Source organism: Chelonia mydas, chromosome 1 (genome assembly GCF_015237465.2).
Source record: "Chelonia mydas isolate rCheMyd1 chromosome 1, rCheMyd1.pri.v2, whole genome shotgun sequence".
In the NCBI taxonomy this organism is placed as follows: Eukaryota; Metazoa; Chordata; order Testudines; family Cheloniidae; genus Chelonia; species Chelonia mydas.
In genome coordinates this window covers 112,144,099-112,163,030 of record NC_057849.1, presented here as the reverse complement: position 1 = coordinate 112,163,030, position 18,932 = coordinate 112,144,099, and the positions used below count along the sequence as shown (strand labels likewise).

The 18,932-nt window shown below is 42.6% G+C and overlaps 1 protein-coding gene across 4 annotated transcripts in view; it reads right to left on the bottom strand.

Moving 5' to 3' along the window:
* The window catches only part of ST6GAL2 (ST6 beta-galactoside alpha-2,6-sialyltransferase 2), a 251,632-nt gene that overhangs the window by 137,884 nt on the left and 94,816 nt on the right, over positions 1–18,932 (bottom strand). For all 4 annotated transcript variants that reach the window (XM_007054611.4, XM_043536374.1, XM_043536342.1 and 1 more), the window contains one exon: positions 18,658–18,756. The gene's annotated coding sequence lies outside the window, so the exon portion shown is untranslated. The remainder of the gene's footprint in view (positions 1–18,657; positions 18,757–18,932) is intronic.

Genomic DNA, 18,932 nt, shown 5'->3' with positions numbered 1-18,932 from the left:
GACACATCAGTTTTCCTGCACAGAGCTCACTGCAAGTTTAGGCCTAAGTCAATAGTCAATAGTACTTGCATATCATATCTGAGAGCAGAATTTGGAAGGAGGTTAACAGTGAGGTACAGTTATTTTGTATTTGGGCGGCACATCTTCCTCCTAACATAGAGTGCCTGTACATATCTGCCATGTTTTTTCCTAGATGGATTTAAGTGCCAAGAGATGTTACTGTAGTAGTAATCAGTAACTGAAACAAACAACACTGTATACTCCAGTCAACGATAAACCTATTGCCAAGAATTTGTACCACAAATCTGACCTACAGTGAATGGAATACTACAATCTTGTCAGCTTTATGTGATTTAGAGCCACCTGTTTGCAGAGTTCTAGAATACTGTATGTAGTTAAATATCTACATCCTTAGAATTTTAATTTCCGATAACCTTGGCAATATAAAAATGCAATTATATTGAAATGATAGTTTTGGATATGCCGAGATACTGTTAACTAGCTATTTAAAAATAATTATGGACTTTCAAAATTATATATATGTGCTCCAGCTTAACAGTTTTTGGTGACAAGGACTCTTTCTTTGTTTTGTGTTTCGAAAGCACACGAATGCATTATGGATGTTACCAGAAACAAATAATAAATAAATTAAAGGGATTAAGGGTAGCAGCATTGCTGGAAAAACAAACAACAGAACTAGGATGAAATGTGAAGAACTCTTTCCACTTGCTGGGACGGATCCTCATTTGATGTCAGCTGGTGTGGCTCCAAGTAAGTCAATGAAGTTATGCTGATTTACACCAGGTGTGGATCTGGCCCTTGCAATTTTTTTCTGAGTTGTGCAGAAAATAATCAACATAAGTAAACAAGAAATCAAAATCTTGCCCTTGGAAAATTAAACCGTGCAGTTACTCAGACTCTGAGGGCTGATTCATCATTGCATTACACCAGTTCTACGCTGGCATAATGCCACTGGTTTCAATGGAGTTGAACCAGCATAAAACTGGACTACCTTCATGAGGAATCAAGTCCTGCAATACTAAATTTTGCATGCTGCACAACCAGGTGGCAATGTCACCAAGTGTGTGAACTTCAGTGTTGTGAAAACAACATGAAGGAATGTTCCCTTCCCGAGGCAAAAAGAGGCTACACATATTACTAGGCAAAACCCCCTCCCATTGTGTACAGTAGATTTATACCTGTGAACAGGCTCAGACATTGTAACTTACTCTAATGTAGCCAATGGGATGGGGAGAGAAGGTTTCCTGCTTGAAGAATCTTCATGGAAAAAACTAGGTCAGCATTTGCCCTCTCTGCTGTATTGGTTTTGCAGCCTTTTAACCTGACAGTCTCTCATCCATTGCGGCTGGCACAAAAGCGGTTGCAGAGATAGCATCAAATCTCAGTGTGTAATGGGGTGCTGTCGCTGTTGTTTTTTGTTTAGAGTGAAATATGCAACCCCTTGGAGTTCAAACACAAAAGGTAGCCCTGATCTCCCAGGGTACTGATGTTGATGAATGGGTAGATCCAATAAAAAAACAAACAAAAAAAAGGCCAAGGGCTCAGCTCTAACCTCAGGAAATTCAGACTCATGTTACGAAGCAAGTTCAGTGGGCTCTTTCATCACCATAGAGCAGCTGAAGTTTAAAGAAAAGGAGGACTTGTGGCACCTTAGAGACTAACCAATTTATCTGAGCATAAGCTTTCGTGAGCTACAGCTCACTTCATCGGATGCAACTCCTTTGGTTCCATCCCATATGGGTGTGGTTGAAAAAGGAACTGTTTAAATGCAGGAGAATTTGGCCGAAGAGTATCAGCCAAAAAATGTACAAATTAATCATGAGTTCCATTTTATTTGTATGTGGTTAGTTAATGTGGGGCTCCTGCTAATCTTGTCAAAACCCTGAGGCTCTCTGATTATTATTGTCTTTGCACCTTTTAACCAAAGGGCATGTCCACACTACGGGTACTACAGCAATACAGCTGCAGCAGTGATGTAGTGTAAATGCTTCCTGCATTGACAGAGGGGTTTTTCCATAGATGGAAGTAATCCACCTCCCTGAGAGGTGGTAGCTACATCGATGGAAGAATTATCCATCGGGTGAGGTTGGCTAAGCTGTGGCGCTCAGGGGGTTGAATTTTTGACACTCCTGAGTGATGTAGCCAGGTTGATCTAAATGTTAAGTACAGACCAGGACTAAGAAACCCGGCATTGCAGACACCACCATTGTAGTCAGAGCCGGCCTTTGGAGCTGGCAAAGTCCATGCTGTGCTCCAACTCCTGTTGATTTCATGTGGAATTTGCCATTGAAGGATCTGGGCTGTTCTGCACCTCACAGGATTAGACCCTAGAACAGTAGCAAAAGTTTAAACTCACCTTTCCCTGAACCTATTCACAGCAATAGAGGAATGAAATTCAATGTCAGAGGGTCATCTAAATGCTGACATTATTATGCTTCAACTCTCCTTTGGAAAGATTAACTCCCCATATTATTATAGGGTAGGTTCAGGTGATGTCTACGCTACCACTTATGTCAGCAAAACTTATGTCACTCAGGAGTGTGAAAAAACACCCCTCTGAGCGAGATAAGTTTGGCCAGCACAAGCACTTGTGTGCACAGCGCTATGTCAGTGGGAGAGCTTCTCCTGCCAACACAGCTACCGCCGCTTAGTGAGCCAGTTTTGTTATGTTGATGGGAGAGCTCTCTTCCATTGGCATAGAGCGGCTACACAGTGATTTTACAGCGGCGCACCTGCATCGGTACAGCTGTGCCATTGTAAGTTCACTAGTGTAGACATGGCCTCAGTCTTCCCCCTGGCCTCTTCAGTCCTTGGCCTCTTCTGGGACTTCCAGCAAGTGCATTAATCATGCAGGGTAGATTTGTGATGCAGACACATCTGTTAAGAACTGATTTGATGCTTAGGGCTTGTCTACCCATGGAGTTATTCAGGAAGAGCTATTCCTGATTAACTCTTTGTGTGGACACATGTTTTGGAGTAAGGGTGCCTTGTTCCTGTGTAGCTTAATGCACTGTGAAAGTGGATTGATGTTCCTGAATAACTCCATATGTACACAAGCCCTTAGTTTTATATTTTAGAACTGACTGCGGCGACAGAGCTGATTTTGTTCCAGAAGGCTTGCCTATCCACAAAGTTGCACTAGTTTAACCGGAATCTGATTTAAAAATCAACTGAGGGCTTTTCTACATGAGAAAGTTACACCAGTTTCACTTATGGTGTGATTTTTAAATCAATGTAGTTGAACTGCTGCCAATTCCTGTGGGGACACACTTCTTTCAGTTGATTGGGAATGGGTTTAAGCTACCCCCCAAATAAGCCACTGTTAAACAGAAATAAGAGTAACCACACAGGGGGTTTTACTGGCTTAACTAAAATCAGTTTAGAAACTGCTTTAAGTTAAACTGGTGAAGCTTCTCCAGGTAGACAAGGCCTTTAACTGGTGCAAAAGTTGTGTCTGGACACTCTTCAATTAATATAAACCTGGCTTATAACAAGTGTGGCTTAAACTGATTGGGAACAAGGTTAAACTAAACTGAAATAAGAGTAAGAGTGTCTTACACAGGGCTTTGCACTGATTTATCTAAATCAGTTTAATAACTGATTTAGGTAAACCAATGCAAAGCCCTGTGTAAGATTAAAAACTGATTTAAGTTACACCTGTGCAGCTTCCGTGTTCAGGCCTAACTCATCGTTATTCACATGATCCCTTCCCAAGCGAAACAGGGCAGAGAGAGACACTGATCAAAAACCAGTGGAGTTTCACGGTGGCCAAAGACTGTGAACATGCACTCCTTGCCCTCAGGGCATTTCTACACTACAATTTTTTGCTGCAGCCATTAGGATAGCACTTGTGCACATGCATACTTGGCTCCTTGCATCGACACTGCATGTACTCACCAGCAGCGCTTGTTTCGATGTTAGGTGTGGTGCACCATGGCTAGGTATCCCAGTGTGCAACTCACCACTGTCCAGCGCACTCTGTTTTGGGAAGTTTTGGCAATGCCTGGTGGGGCAGAAATGAATTGTGTAGGGGTGACTGGGACTGTGGGGTCAAGTTCCTATCATGAAACTTTCCCTGCTGATAATGCCATCGCTAGCCCGTAATTTTTGTGCCTCTTTTGAAAATTCCACAAACCTGCACAGGACTTGTCACTGACTGCCATCTGACAGAAGCATTGAGTCTGCACAACTCTGAAGTATTGTCATAAGCATTGATCCTCCAGTACTTGCAGAGCCACAAGAAGAGCTGTGGGGAACATAGTGACTTCCTGGAGGGCAGACGGCTGTGAGACCTAGCAAGAACCAATTCAAGATTGTTGGTGGCAGTCATGGAGCAGTGCTGCTTCTGGGCATGAGAAATGACCACTGACTGGTGAGATCACCTCATAATTAACGCTACGATTTAGCCACGGGTATTTTTAGCAAAAGTCATGGACAGGTCACAGGGCAATAAACAAAAATTCACGGACCCGTGACCTGTCCATGACTTGTACTATAAATACTTTCGACTAAACCTTAGGTGCTCCAGGGTGCTGCAGGTGCTCGGAGGAAGGAGGCGGTGCTCTGGCAGACCCTGTTGCTGCTGCTGCTGGGGGTGGGTGGGGCTTCAGTGGGCCACCACTGCTGCTGGGTGGGGGGGGTGGGCCAAGGCCCTGCCACTGCTGCAGGGGGAGGGGGGACTCGGGATGCCGCTGCTGCTGCCAGAGATGGGGCAGCCCGGGGTGTGCTGCTGCTCCCAGACCGCTGCTCCGGGGAAGCACCTGGGACCAGATGCCGTGGGCTCCCCAAGCAACGGTCGGTGCGGCTGGCCTCAGACTGCCTCAGCTGCTCAGGCGGCTCTGGAGTCAGCCACACTGGCCACTGCAGAAGTCCCAGAGGTCCCGGAAAGTCACGGATTCTGTGACCTCCATGAAAGACTCACAGCCTTACTCATAATGAAGGCTTGGGATGACGAGCAGTGAGTGCAGAACTCTTGGATGTTCAAGGCCACATTCCTGGATCTGTCTGCTGAGCTCACTACAGCCCTTCAGCACAGGGACACCAGACTGAGAGCTGCACTGACAGTGGAGAAGTGTGTGGCAATTGCACTGTGGAAACTTGCAATGCCAGATTGCTACTGGTCAGTGGGAAATCATTCTAGTGTTGGAAAATCCACTTTGGGGACTGTTGTCATGCAAATGTAGAGTGTCATGAATTGTGTCCTGCTATGCAGGACGGTACTCTCAGCAGTGTGCGGGACATAATGGATGAATTTGCAGCAATGGGGTTCCCAAACTGCCGTGGGGTGATAAATGGCAAGCATATCCCTATTTTAGCACCAGACTACCTTGCCACGGAGTACAGAGTACATCAACAGAAAGGACTAGTTTTCTATGGTTATACAAGCGCTGGTGGATCACTGGAGATGCTTCAAGGACATCAGTGGTGGCTGGTCAGGAAAGGCACATGATGCTCCAATCTTTAAGAACACAGGACTTCAGAAATCCACAAGCAGGGATTTTCTTTGCCAACTAAAGAATTCCCATTGGGAATGTTGAAATGCCAATAGTGATCCTGGGGGACCCATCCTGCTGCTTAGTTCCCTGGCTTATGAAGCTGTACACTGGCCACCGCAACCAAGGAAAGATTCAACTACCAGTTCAGCAGGTGTAGAATGACAGTTGAATGTTCTTTTGATAGAATGAAGAGGTGCTGGCGTTGTTTACTCACAAAATTGGATCTCAGTGAAAACCATATTCCAAGGGTTATAGCTGCCTGCTGTGTCCTGCATAATATCTGTGAAGCAAAGAGGGAAAAGTTTCTGTCGGGGTGGGGGACAGAGGTGGAGTGGCTCTCTGCTGAGTTTGAACAACCAGACATAAGGGGTATCAGAAGAGCTCAACTGCTCGGGGGGGGGCTCTGAAAGACTATTTTAATAGCAAGCCACAATAATGAGGCGTGGTGGACTGTGCGCTACCTGGATCTGCAGTTTGGGGGCCTGTTAGGAACTGTGTGACGCTTGGTGCAAATCTATGAATATAACATGGACAATGCACCTATTAATTTTGTGGTGCTTGCTGGACATTTATGATTATTACACTGTTTTTGTCACTGATCCTAAGAGTTATGTCAACAACTAAGAGGGTACTTTCACCACTACCAGGCATTCTGCAGCATATGTTGGGAACTAATAAAGATGAATTAATTTCTAAACTGTAGAGTTTATTGACTAACGAAAATACTTCAGAAATGGTGTGCAAGTTAAAACCTTAATAAATGTATGGAACAGAGCTTAAAGAAGGGGAAGGAACGTTCATGTCCATACACTATAAGAGCCACAGCTGACGTATGTGAAACTGTGGTTGTCCTTGATGTCCCCCAGGACGGAGGGGTAGGCTAGAGATGTGGCTCCTGATGTCAGATGGAATGTTGAGGGGGATATAAGGAGCTTCTATACTAGAGTTGTTCATAGACTGCAAAGGGGGGCAAGCTCGGGATTGTTGAACCTATTGGTCCACAAGAGTCTGCAGCATCTGTGTGTGCTGTCGGAGAAGGCCCATTATGTCCTGGTGCTTCTCCCTCTCCGTTTTCTGCTGGGACTTCTGGGCCTGTCTCCGTTCTTCTCTTTCTTTCTCCAGGTTGTCTGCAACGTTCACCCTCCAGGACCGGTGCTCCATGGTCTGATGCAGCACTGAACATGTATTCCCAAGTCCTTTTCTTGATCCTCCTTATGTAGCTCAGGTTTTCTGTGGGTGTGGAGGGGAGACCCTCAACACCACAGTGGCAGCAGCTGCAGATAGTCACAGCAGAAAGCAAAGATTCCAAACTCCCTTCCATTCCTCCCTAAAGTTTTAAATGAGACACGCTTATTGCCCCTTCTGTTCGGGAGTCCTTGTGCATGGTGCCACCTGCAGCACCAACCATGGTAAGTATGGCCCACCAGAGTTGAGGGAAATTAGGAGGGAATTGTTCGGTTGCATGAATCTATGAATATAGGACACCGGCACCAAATGCTGGCACCATTTTCTACAGGTGTTGATGATTTTACCTGATATCTCCCTCCTGAGAGCAACAGACACACAGAGAGCAAAGCTGCTGCTGGCATCCAGAAGCTGCTCAGGCCTGTATGTGGCTAGCCTGTGTATGGCAATGGTGCTGAAGTTATCATTGACTGGTGTGGGAAAGTGTCCTATCAAGGAAGAAGAAATGAGGCTGCCAGCCTTAGAGACCTTCAGGAGAGGACTGCAGAGTTCCTCCATGGAAGTTTTATCTAGATCTTTCAGGAGGATTCAAGGGACATCCCTATGTAGGTTATCAAACTGCTTCACGTGCCCCACCCCGCACACCCCCTGCCTAACTGTACAGGGGAATTGTGATAAATGAAGAGGGGAGGGGTAGCTCCCTTTTATGGACACCCAGCCAGCCAGTTAGCTATAAAATCCCTCTTAGTAGCTGGTCTCTACTTGCTTTACCTGTAAAGGGTTAAAAAGTCTCCCTGCTATGCATAGGTAAAAGGAAGGAGTAAGCACATGACCAAAAGAGCCAATGGGAAGGCTAGAACTTTTTAAAATTGAGAAACAACTTCCCCTTTGTCTGTCTGTGGTTGGTCTCCTGGGAAGAGGGGGACAGAGCAACTATGCTCTAAAAAGCTTGGGCCAGGTATGAAAAATCATCAGATCATACATAAAAATTACTCATTTGAAACCCCAGATATATAAGTAGATCAGGAAATGTCTAGGAAGACGCAATTAGGTTTATCTCTTATTTCTTTATGGCTTGTGGATTCCTCTGTGCTAACCCCAGGTGCTTTTGTTTTGCTTGTAACCCTTAAACTGGAGCTCAAGAAAGCTATTCTTGATGCTTAATCCTTGTACTGTATTTGCTCTTTTTAAATCTAGCAATAGTCTGAGTTTTTCAGATGTAATTTCTTTCTTTCTTTTTAAATAAAATTAATCTTTTTTAAGAACAGGATTGGAGTTCTGTGTCTTAAGAGGTCTGTGCATGTTTTTTTTTTTTAAATTAGCTGGTGGCAACAGCTGATTCTATTTTTTTTTTCTTTTTTAGCTCTTCCCTGGATGGGGGCAGGGTGGGGGGGAGGGCTTGTGGGTATCCCACAGGAAGGAATTCCCAAGTGAACCTTCCTGGTCTCTCAAAGGGGTTCTGCACTTGGGTGGTGGAAGCATCTACCAACCCAAGGTCAGAGAAAAGCTGTAACCTTGGGAGTTTAATACAAGCCTGGAGTGGTCAGTATTAATTTTTAGAGTCCTTACGGGCCCCCACCTTCTGCACTCAAAGTGCCAGAGTGGGGAATCAGCCTTGACAGGCATGAAAAGTAGATAACAAGGCTACCTCTCTGTTGTGCCTCTGCCTCTTGTATGAGTAAATTAATGAAGTTTATAGCTGTGTCCTGCTAAGTTGGAGGTGACATCACTGTAATGGGAAACAAATTTACACACTTACCTGAAAAGAAAAGGAGTACTTGTGGCACCTTAGAGACTAACCAGTTTATTTGAGCATGAGCTTTCGTGAGCTACAGCTCACTTCATGCTATGCATCCGATGAAGTGAGCTGTAGCTCACGAAAGCTCATGCTCAAATAAACTGGTTAGTCTCTAAGGTGCCACAAGTACTCCTTTTCTTTTTACGAATACAGACTAACACGGCTGTTACTCTGAAACACTTACCTGAGGTTCCTTCCCCTGCCTAGAGCTCGCCTGTGCTTGACTGCTGGGACTGACTGAAGTGCGGTGGAATTTCAAACAGGTCCTGGTTCATGGCATAGCTGGACCCCCTCAATTGCATGTCCCCAATCCTCCTCCTTTTTCTCCTCCACCTCCTGCTTCTAGTCCATGGCAGGGGGTCTGTGGCTCAGGCTCCTGAAAGGTATCCGTGGTGGCATGCAGAGTGTTGGTTAGGTCTCCATCAAGTATGGCATGCAGCTTGTTGTAAAAGCAGCAGGTCTGCAGTTTGGCATGGGATTGACTGCTGGCCTCCCTGGCCCTCTGATGTTCTTGTCACAGTTCCGTCTCTTTCACGCGACACTGCTGCTCGTCCCTGTGATACTCCTTCTCCTGCATCCCTCATGTGGTCTGCTCGTCGGTGTCCATGCTTCTATGGCTGGTCCATAGCTGTGTTTGCACAGACTCTTCTCCCCACAGGCCCAGGAGATCCAATATCTAGACCAGAGCATGTCTGGAGTGTATAGCCAGCATTATCAGCTGGGCAGTTGCACACAACAATGGAGAGCTGGAAGGTGGGCTTGCCAAGATGGACAATAAGGAAAAGCATTTAAAAATGCATGGGGTTTTAAAGGTATGGGGGGTGGGGGGGCTCTGTGACGCTTGGGCAGCGGAGTTCACAACTGTGACCAGAGCAGTCAGTGTTAGGCATTGTGGGACAGCTGCTGGAGGTCTGTTAAGTCAACATAGGCAACACACTCTGGCTTTTTCCTTGATTTTGTTCTCCTAAATCCTTAGTAGCAAGTGGGAAGCATATTGGCTAATGTATTTTAAAAACAAATAATTAATTCCTATGGACTAAAGAGGCAAAAAATCCTCTATAATTCATAATTTTGTTTTTAACAGCATCTGCTTGATAGGTATGAAAGAGTGGTTTCTAGAAAAGCGGTTAATATTTTGAGAATCTGTTTGGCCAGCATGCACTATGTATCTTCATCAACCCAGAAACCGAGCTGCACCTCAGTGCTCGTTTTTCTTCCTCTCTTTTGAATATATAGCTAGAAAGGAAATCACTCAGGAAAGAATTCAGAAGAAAGATTCATGATAGCAGAGCTCTCACACTGCAATGGTGAGGACTGTGCCAGCACAGCTGGATATTGATATGATTGGAAAGAAGAATCATCAGAAGGGTCACAGTCTTTTTTTGTCTTTTTTTTTTTTTTTTTTGAGATCAGAGGCAATGTGTCTTCAAAGGAAGACCTCAAACATATCAGTGTTCCCTATGGGGCTCCTCATAGATTTCTCCATGACGGCCAAAACTTAATGAGCTCATTTGACAGTTATACCAGAGGATGCTGGTATTGGTAGGGTAACTTGAACATGAGGAGTTGACCAGATGTTGATGTGACCTACTGTGTTAAAGAATAATCTGAGGAATACACAGGTAGGGCCCACAAGGGTGGCACAATACAATCCAAGGGAGCACTACATAACCCTAAATGCTTTACTTTGTAAATGTAAAGAGGGATTTGCATCTATTAATTTTAATTGTGGTGTTGGCAGCGGCGGGGAAGGGGAAGAGTTAGCAAGGGAAGAAAGGAGAAATGTGGGAGCGTGAGGAAGATTGAGGTAAAACTGAAGTACAGAAATCAGTGTGGTCTTGAATGAACCTGGGTTCAGTTTAAAACACGTTAAGCCTTTGTTCAATATTCGGATAAATATAATAAAAATGTCATTTTTATAGCTATGTGAACATTGAGCAGGGGAGAATGAGATATATTCTTATGGACAGAGCAAAGTAGCAGGAATTCATGGAATACAAAAATAAAATTACACTAGATGGACTTTTATATTCTGTGATGTTGCTTTCTTACATCTTCAAAGCAAACCCTTTCCTAAAAAATCCCCAAAGAATCTGCTTTTTGGAAGGTTGAATGTTTGGGTCTCCAAATACTATGCCAATGGCAACAGCACCACAGAAATGCCAGGAACTAAATAGACACAATGGGGAATGCAACTATAATGCAGGGTATTCAGGCAAGATCGATCTATCAATCCCAGTGAAATAACAATAACAAAAAATACATTTCTGTTCTACAGTGTATGCTGCATAACCAAACAATCTGACATTCTTGTATTCATATCCTTTTCAGCACCTTACACAAATTGAATGAATAGGAGATTAAACTAATGGAGAGCTCTGCTGAATTTGTAGAAACAAAAGAGATTTGTTGCCAAAAAATTGGAATGCAATTCCCCATATAATATGTAGCCGCCCTATATCTCAGAGGGTATTTAGCAGAAGCCAGCACATCATCATGCAAGCAACTAGATACCGTCAGCAGCTGTTGAGATAATACGGTAGTTGGTTTTAGTTCCTTGATTGCAATTCAGTTAGCTGAAGTTGCTAATTGTTGCCCCGTGTAGGCATCCATTATTCCAGTGGTTGAAAGCTGCTCATTAGTTGCAATTTGATTTGATCTTTGCCACTACAGAATTAGAGTGAGAGGTGAGTGCACGCTAATTGTCTTTTAGCTCTGTCAATGCAGACTAATATTGACTAATATTGATTGAGCTGGATGCAACCTTCTTCTTTCCCTCCTAATTTTTCTCCTAAGAAGTGAGTAAATCTGTTCAGCCATAAGATAACACACTGCAAAGGGTCCTGGTTCCAGACCACTGCCAGTTCAGACAATGATGGCTTTGCCTAATTTAGCATACTCATTTATTTTGTGAAACAGCCTTACCAAATGAAATCTCTGTGTTTTTGGTTTTTAACCCTGCATACAGTATCTACATAAGGCAATGCATTTTGACTTTTTGTCTCAGTTAAATATTTTGTGTTCTAGTGTGCATTTGGAAGCTCTTGCCCACTAAGTGGGGGAGAGATAGCACATACAGGGACATGGCCTCCTTTATATTGGTTACATTGTGGACCGGTGAGCAAAAATTGGCTATGGTACTGTTTTGATAATTAACAAATACTACTGAAAGATCATTGGTTTGCAGTGAGGAATCATTAAAGACAACTAAAACAATCTTTCAGCAGCACTTCCCCCCACCACTCCGTGTCTTATGTATTAAGCTCTTGTTATTTGTGGTGCATTAAACCAAGTCATCTAAAAGAGACGAAAGAAGTGAGCTTTTCTGTATGGTCCATTCACTGTGAGCAAATTGAAATATGGCGACCGTGTCGCCCTATTCATGGTTGTGATGCAAGAGGCCAAAGGGTTTAAATGTGCTCAGAGTAACACTTACCCAGCTACCTAGGTCATTGATGAGGATGGACCAGCTCCAGTTTAGTCGGTATAGAAATGTAACGGTGAATCATAGGCCTTATCTACGTGGAGGAAACTGTACAGCATAGATATTCTGTGATAAGTATTCCTCTATAGTATGCTGGTCAATTTCCCCATGCAGACAAACCCACACACTTTGCTTTGTTAATGATCATTTCTTGTTAAAATGCAAGTTTCCCAGGCTATCACTCTATTTTGTAGGAAATTTACTTTTGCTCATGAGAAGCCTGTCCTGAAATAAAAACTGACGTTGCGGTTGAGAAATTGTGCGTCCATTTGAAAATTTGAAACACATACTGAAATGAAGCTGAGGCCAGACATAAAGCTGCAAAAGTAAGGAAATCATCAGTAGAAGAAGTATAGAATCCCTTACTAAAGGCCCTGTGGGTGAAATCCTGGCCCTATTGAAGTCAGTGGCAAAATACTATTGTCTTCAGTGGGGCCAGGCTGTTATGTTTGTACAGAGCCTAGAAAAGGGCCCCAGTGAAGGACTGGGCTCTCTAGGTACTACCACAATAATAAATAATAATAAAATAGAGGAAAAAAATTGTTGGTGCCAGCAAGAGGGGAAAAAGAGGAACCGAACAATATGTTTATTAATTTGCACATGGATGGTTATTTAAGTCTGCAGAATACTATTCAAATGACAATCTTTGTAAACAAAATGTTGTTGTGTTTTGTTTGTTAAATGTGCCCTGGAATGTATATTTGGAAAGGATTTGTTGTTACCTAGACTAGTCACCATAACTGAAAAACAATTTCAAGACTATACACTACTTTCAATGGTAGCCAACTATGAGATTTTGCCACACAGTGGTTTTGTTATATCTTTCCTTATTTTTGGATATTAAACTATTTATATTTCAGTAGGACCCAAAATCTACTTGGTATTATGCAAGTATTAAGGAAATCACAGGATTTTTGACTAAGGTTAATGGAAAAGAAGGTGACTAGTTATTGAGAAGGGAAAGAAAATATTCAGGTACCGGAAAACACTTCATAGGAACCCCGGTTCTTTGGGGCAGGGAAGGGAGCACATTATCCTTTCTCATTTACTGCAGCAATACCCTATCTACGGTAAAGTGGAGCATTTTCCCACTGAAATCAATGGGATTCCCTCTACCACATTTAGGACTAAGATGCCAGTGTCCACGGAATAAACTCAGCACCATATACTGCCACAGAAATATGGACATATCCACGTGTATTACTTTAATAAAAATAATTTTGCTGTTAGATATAGATAAGTTTATATATAAAGGAACCATGTATTGTGGTATTTAGTAGCAAATAAATGGAATTTTCCTTCTAGGCTGTTTAGCTTGATGCACTTTGAACGTGTGCTCAGTTTAACAGGAACTTGCCACATGTTGAGTTAATCAGGAATGAGTCCGTGTGTGTAGACAGGCCTTAACTTTGTTGTATTAGGTATTACATTACCTAACCTTTCTCTCTCAACCTTTTCTCTCTGATCTGTCTGCCAAGACTCTTGTTCAGGCCCTCATTATCTCACATCTCAATTACCGTAATCTCGTCCTCTCTGGCCTGGATGCCAGCCACATTGCCCTTTGCCAAGTATACTCAAAACGCTTCTGGGTAGGATCATCTTTGCTCACTACTCTAATCAAGTCACCCCCATCTTTGCGTCCCTCCCCTGGCTGCTTGCACTATCACCTCAAACACAAGCATCTGCCTTTGCTATTAAGGCCCTTCCCCATTTAGCCTCATCCTATCTATCAGATCTACTAACTTGTCCACATGTTGGCCTCCATCTCTTTCCTGCCAGTGATCGCAGCCTCAATCACCCACTGGTCTGATTCTCTCTCAAGCACCTCTGTGCATTTAGTTCCCTACCTCTCACCATGCAGGGGAAGGTTTATAAACCCCACTCCTTATACCCCTCCCCCATTCTCTTTTTAAAAATCCCTCCTCAAAATCTACTTCTGCTGGGACGCCTACACATCACATCAGTCTGGCACTGGTTAGGCAAATGATGAACCACGACTTCTGCTTTTCTACTAAGCTCTATGGTTTCACTGTTTCCCCATCCTGACAACCCACACCCACCGCATTTGTCTGTTTTGTTCACTGGTTGTGTCCACCTGACAGGTAGATAGTGAGCTCTCTGAGATGGGGACTGTCTCTGACATTTATCCACACGGCACCTAGCACAATAGGGCCCTGTTCCTCGGATAAGGTTCCTAGGTGCTACTGTAGTACAAATATATAAATAATAATAAGTTTTGAAGCCCCTTCCATGAAATCCTGGCACAGTTGTGTGAATTAGGAATCCCGTGATAGCCTTTGCTTAGCATTTCCTTGCTTTCTTGGCATTATGGCTGATCATTTTTAATTGTTGCTCTGTCATTAATTTAGCATTTAACTTCTATTTTTAGTGACAGACCCACCGTTTCCAGAGTGGAATACCACAGGAGCCTTTCAAAGCGGCAGTGGTTAGTAAGCTGTAATAAGCAATACAAAGCAGCTAAGTTTGATTGCCAACTGCTGCCAAAGTACAGTAACAGACCCCTCTAGCAGAATGAGCTCCCAGAGTCTTCCAGTTTCATATATTCCACTAGAATTAGCACAGCAAGTTGGGTAGTGGAACAGCAGCAGAGCAGTTTGAGTACAGAAATATAGATATCAGAGATGGAAAAGACCGATGACTGTCATTTACTACACTCCCCTGCCAATGCAGAAATGTTCCTGGCAGTGAATTGTTTGCACTTTGCATTGTACCATCTGGTTTTTCGTGTTTGCTATGCATTAAGAAGATTTCAATATAGCAGTGACATGCACTGACTCTAGACCCCTCACCCCTCACTTAATTAGATCTCACCGCACAAGATCTAATTAAGTACAGCAATTACAGCCCTGTAATCATTCCTGCATCTTACGTGTCTTAGCTATCTAATAATGCAGGCTGTAACAATAACTACAGATCCATGACGAGCTGGGCAAAATAGGGGGAAATATTTTCTTGGCTATATCGGATACGATGAATCCTGCCAAAATGAATCCTCCTCTCCAGATTCTGCAGTAGGGCAGGAGAGCAGAACCAGCCCCTAGGAATAGCTCCTTCTTCATCAAGGAGTAGCAAGGGAAGTACCGACAGCTAGACAGGTAGGGGTGTGTGTGTGTGTGGGCTTTACCATTTAAACTAGAGACACTTGCTGATTGCCGATTGGTGTGCCTCTTTCCCCTACATTCTATCTGTTTTACATCTCTTTAGGCTATAATATCTTCAGGGCATGGATCTTGTTTTCTTATGTGCTGTAGAGATCCTAGCACAAGGATCTGATTGGGGGGCATTACCACAATATAAATAAACAGCAACAACAACAAATCAACATCAGCCTCTGTATGAACAAACTGTGCCCCTAGCTTCTGGCCTCAAAACATGTCCCCAGTCCCTGATTATTTGCTAATTCTAGTCAAAATTAACCAGATATTTGCCTGCAGGAGCTCTCTACGTCTTCTAGGATGGAATGTGACGTGATCAGGAAGCCATGCTGCTGATGTTATGCCTCCTGCTCTTTACCCTGCTGTGACCCCCCTGGATACTTGTGCCTGTTTTGAAGATGTGCTTTATCCCTCCATATATATATATATTTTAGCCAATGCTGTTGCTCCTGCAAAAGTGCCTCTTTGTTGTGTGGAAAGGTGGCCTTACTCAACTCAGTGTGGGAGAGGTAATATTTTTTATTGGACCAACATCTGCCGATGAGAGAGACAAGCTTTCGAGCTGCACCGAGCTCTTCTTCAGACATGAAAGCTTGAATCTCTCACCAACAGGAGCTGATCCAATGAAAGATATTAACTCGCCTTCCTTGTCTCTCTAATATCCTGGGACTGAGATGGCAACACCTCCACTGTAGAGACCTCAGTGAGCTGTTGCCATTAGAATACAATATAACAAAATGTGATGTAAGCAGATAGATTATAACAAAGTCACTGTGGATGCAATACACTCTTGTCAGATCAAAGCTGATGAGAGATGAGGAAAATATCAAAGTACATAGCAAACCTTTCAAAGAAAGGAAAATGCAGACAGTTATAAACTATGAATAGGTATACACTATGTAAATGTGACACATCAAACACTCATCTGGCATAGTATGTATTGGTAATGAAAGGGAAATACATGGTAAATTGTGAATCAAATCGATCACTTTTGCGTTGATGTAAAAAAAAAAAAAGATGAACTAATTTTTGCTTTATTACTTGGAAGGAAGACTCCTAATTATAGCCTATCCTTCCAAAAAGCGCAATCAGAATGGTCTCTGCCTCCCTTCTGAATACAAAGAATTGGCTCAACCAATCGAAGAACCAAAATTTATACCATGTGACCTCTCACCAATTGACCTAACTAAAAATTAAAAAAAAAAAAAGCAAATATTAGCTGCAAAATTTTCAGCAAAAATATGTCACAAAACTTCACTTTTTAAAAATACGAAACATTTTGAAAAAATACCACGCTTTTACAGAAGTTTTGCTATTGTGAAAACAGGCAAAATTCAGTGACAAATGTTTTGCAAATATTCTACTCAGCTATTTGTTATGCAGTAACCACAGCATCCTGATATATCAGTTTTCAAAACATCACAAGTTAGTTCTATTGTGCGGGCTAACTGGTAGCAAGACACTACAGAAAATCCCCTTTTTCAGGATTGAACTTGTTAGGCCAAATAGTCTGCTGGTACAAATGGGTGAAAATCCAGTGGTGTCATTGGATATAAGTCCATTTACAGTAGCAGAATGTTTAGCCTGTTGAGTATGTATCGATGTTATGGCAGCTGAAAATTGGACCAGGACCTCTGTGGTCTGTAAGCAGCATCTGTATCATGATCCAAAAGAGAATCTCTTGCTGGCCCAGTCAGAGAATCAGTGCTAAACTTGCTCAGCTGGAACCTTCTCTTTGCATATTTTTCAGTCCACATGAAAGAGTGTCAACTCCTGTTGCTTTGCAGACTGATCATGCAGAATGCTTTATATTGCAAATATTGGGTCTGATCCTTCTTCCCTTTGAAGTCAAAATAAAAAAATCTCAAGCCTCTGAGGGTAGCAGCATCGGAATGATCATTAGTAACTTTCTCTTTTTGCAGCATCCAATTTAAAGGCTGCAGTCATGGTAATTTTTATACATGTGCTTTCAAATTTTTACACCTTTTTATACTCATCCTTAGAGGCCTTAATACAATTTATTTGTAACTCACACAATGTAGCCTTCCTCATTTCAGAGTCCGAGATTTTGTCCTGTCCACATTATAGACTAACTCACTGTAAACATTTTATTGGCGAAAACTAATCTGTTTTTGGTCTAGCAAGGTAAAATAAAAGTATTGCAAAGCCTTGAGAATTTTCCCCCTCTTGCTACAGCTCTATAAATCAAAAATTGATTAAGTTGTTTCTTTACACGATGCTACTGGTACATTCTGCTCAAGGAGGCAATGTGTTTTCCTTTTATGGCACTTTTCTATTTACTATATGCCTTGCTTTCTTTATCTCTTAATTCCTTGGCTGTTTCATTTTTGGTTCTCTGTTTATTTTGTCATTCAGAAATGTTAATAGTGTCAGGAGACCCTCCAAAGGTTAGAGGTTCAGTTCAATTTGGATTAGCACCCATAAGTTTGGATCATCTGAAGCTTATCCAAACCAAGTCTGTAATATGTAGCTGGAAATATCATGAGAAAACATGTTCCTGTGAGATTTCTAGCTAAATTTTGCAGACTCAAGAGGGTTTTGATAAGCTTTGGATAATCCTCTAGACTATTAGGTGTTTATCTGGACAGAACCCAAATTCTAAATCTTTGCAGTTTGTCCATTGCTTATTCTACCACTATAACCTAATGGGCTTTTTGACCACTCAAGCCACCTAGCTGAGAACCTTTTAGAATGTGAACATTGCCATTCAACTATGAAATGCTAAAGGTCTCTGATGGTCAGTCAGTATTAGCTTTGGAGGGAAAGGGGTCACAAACGACGGTTCTTTAACATTTAGGGCTCATCTACAGTTACAGTGCTGCAGCAGCATGGCTGCCTGCACTCCTGCAGTGCTCAGTGAAGACGCTACCTATGCTGATGGGAGAGCTTCTCCCATTGGCATAGTTAATCCACTGCCCCGAAAGATGGTAGCTATGTCGATGGCAGAAGCCTTCCCGTAGACACAGTACTGTCAACACTGTTGGAGGGGGGTGTCAAGTCGGTATAACTACATCACTCAGTGGGGTGGAAAATCCACATCCCTAAGCAATGTAGTTATACCAACATAAGTTGCTCGTGTAGACCAAGCCTTACTGAGAGTTTCGTTATAATTTCTTGTTTGTTTTTCTGCCATTGAATGAGTGGTTTTTGTTACGCCATTTGCTTGGTTTCATACATTCATTAACTATTTTTTGTGCTTAATTGTGTATTTTAATTCTTTCTTCTATATGTTACCTTTTAAAACACAATAACTTAAAGAAGCCTTTTATTGGACTTTGATAATGCCAGTGTCAAACTGGTATCATTTTTCATCAAAAAGGCCAACAAGGCTCAGAAATGATAATGATTGTTTCCGATAAGTAGATGCATGATGAGAAGTGCTTCTCCATCCTCAGGATGAGCATTCACTGGAATTCTTTTTGAAGGCCTTAGCACAGGTGCTAAGGACTGAACAGACATGCATGGAGAGTGACCTACCTGTTCACCCTAGAAGTAGTCCTTTGGATCAGTCTTGAGGCAAGCAGGTGGAAGGATGAGAGGGGAGCTTGAACTGCCAGTGTTTACGTTGTCCTTGATCTGTGGATAAATAGAGAAATTCAGGAATGTTAATCTGTAATTTTACACAGCACTACATTGACTTTTAAGTTCATCTATGTATATGTATAAAGTTTAAGGATATTCAGTATGAACTGTAATGGTTCTTAGCAAAATGGATCGCTAAATATACAGTGGCGTTGCATCTTATGCGGGGG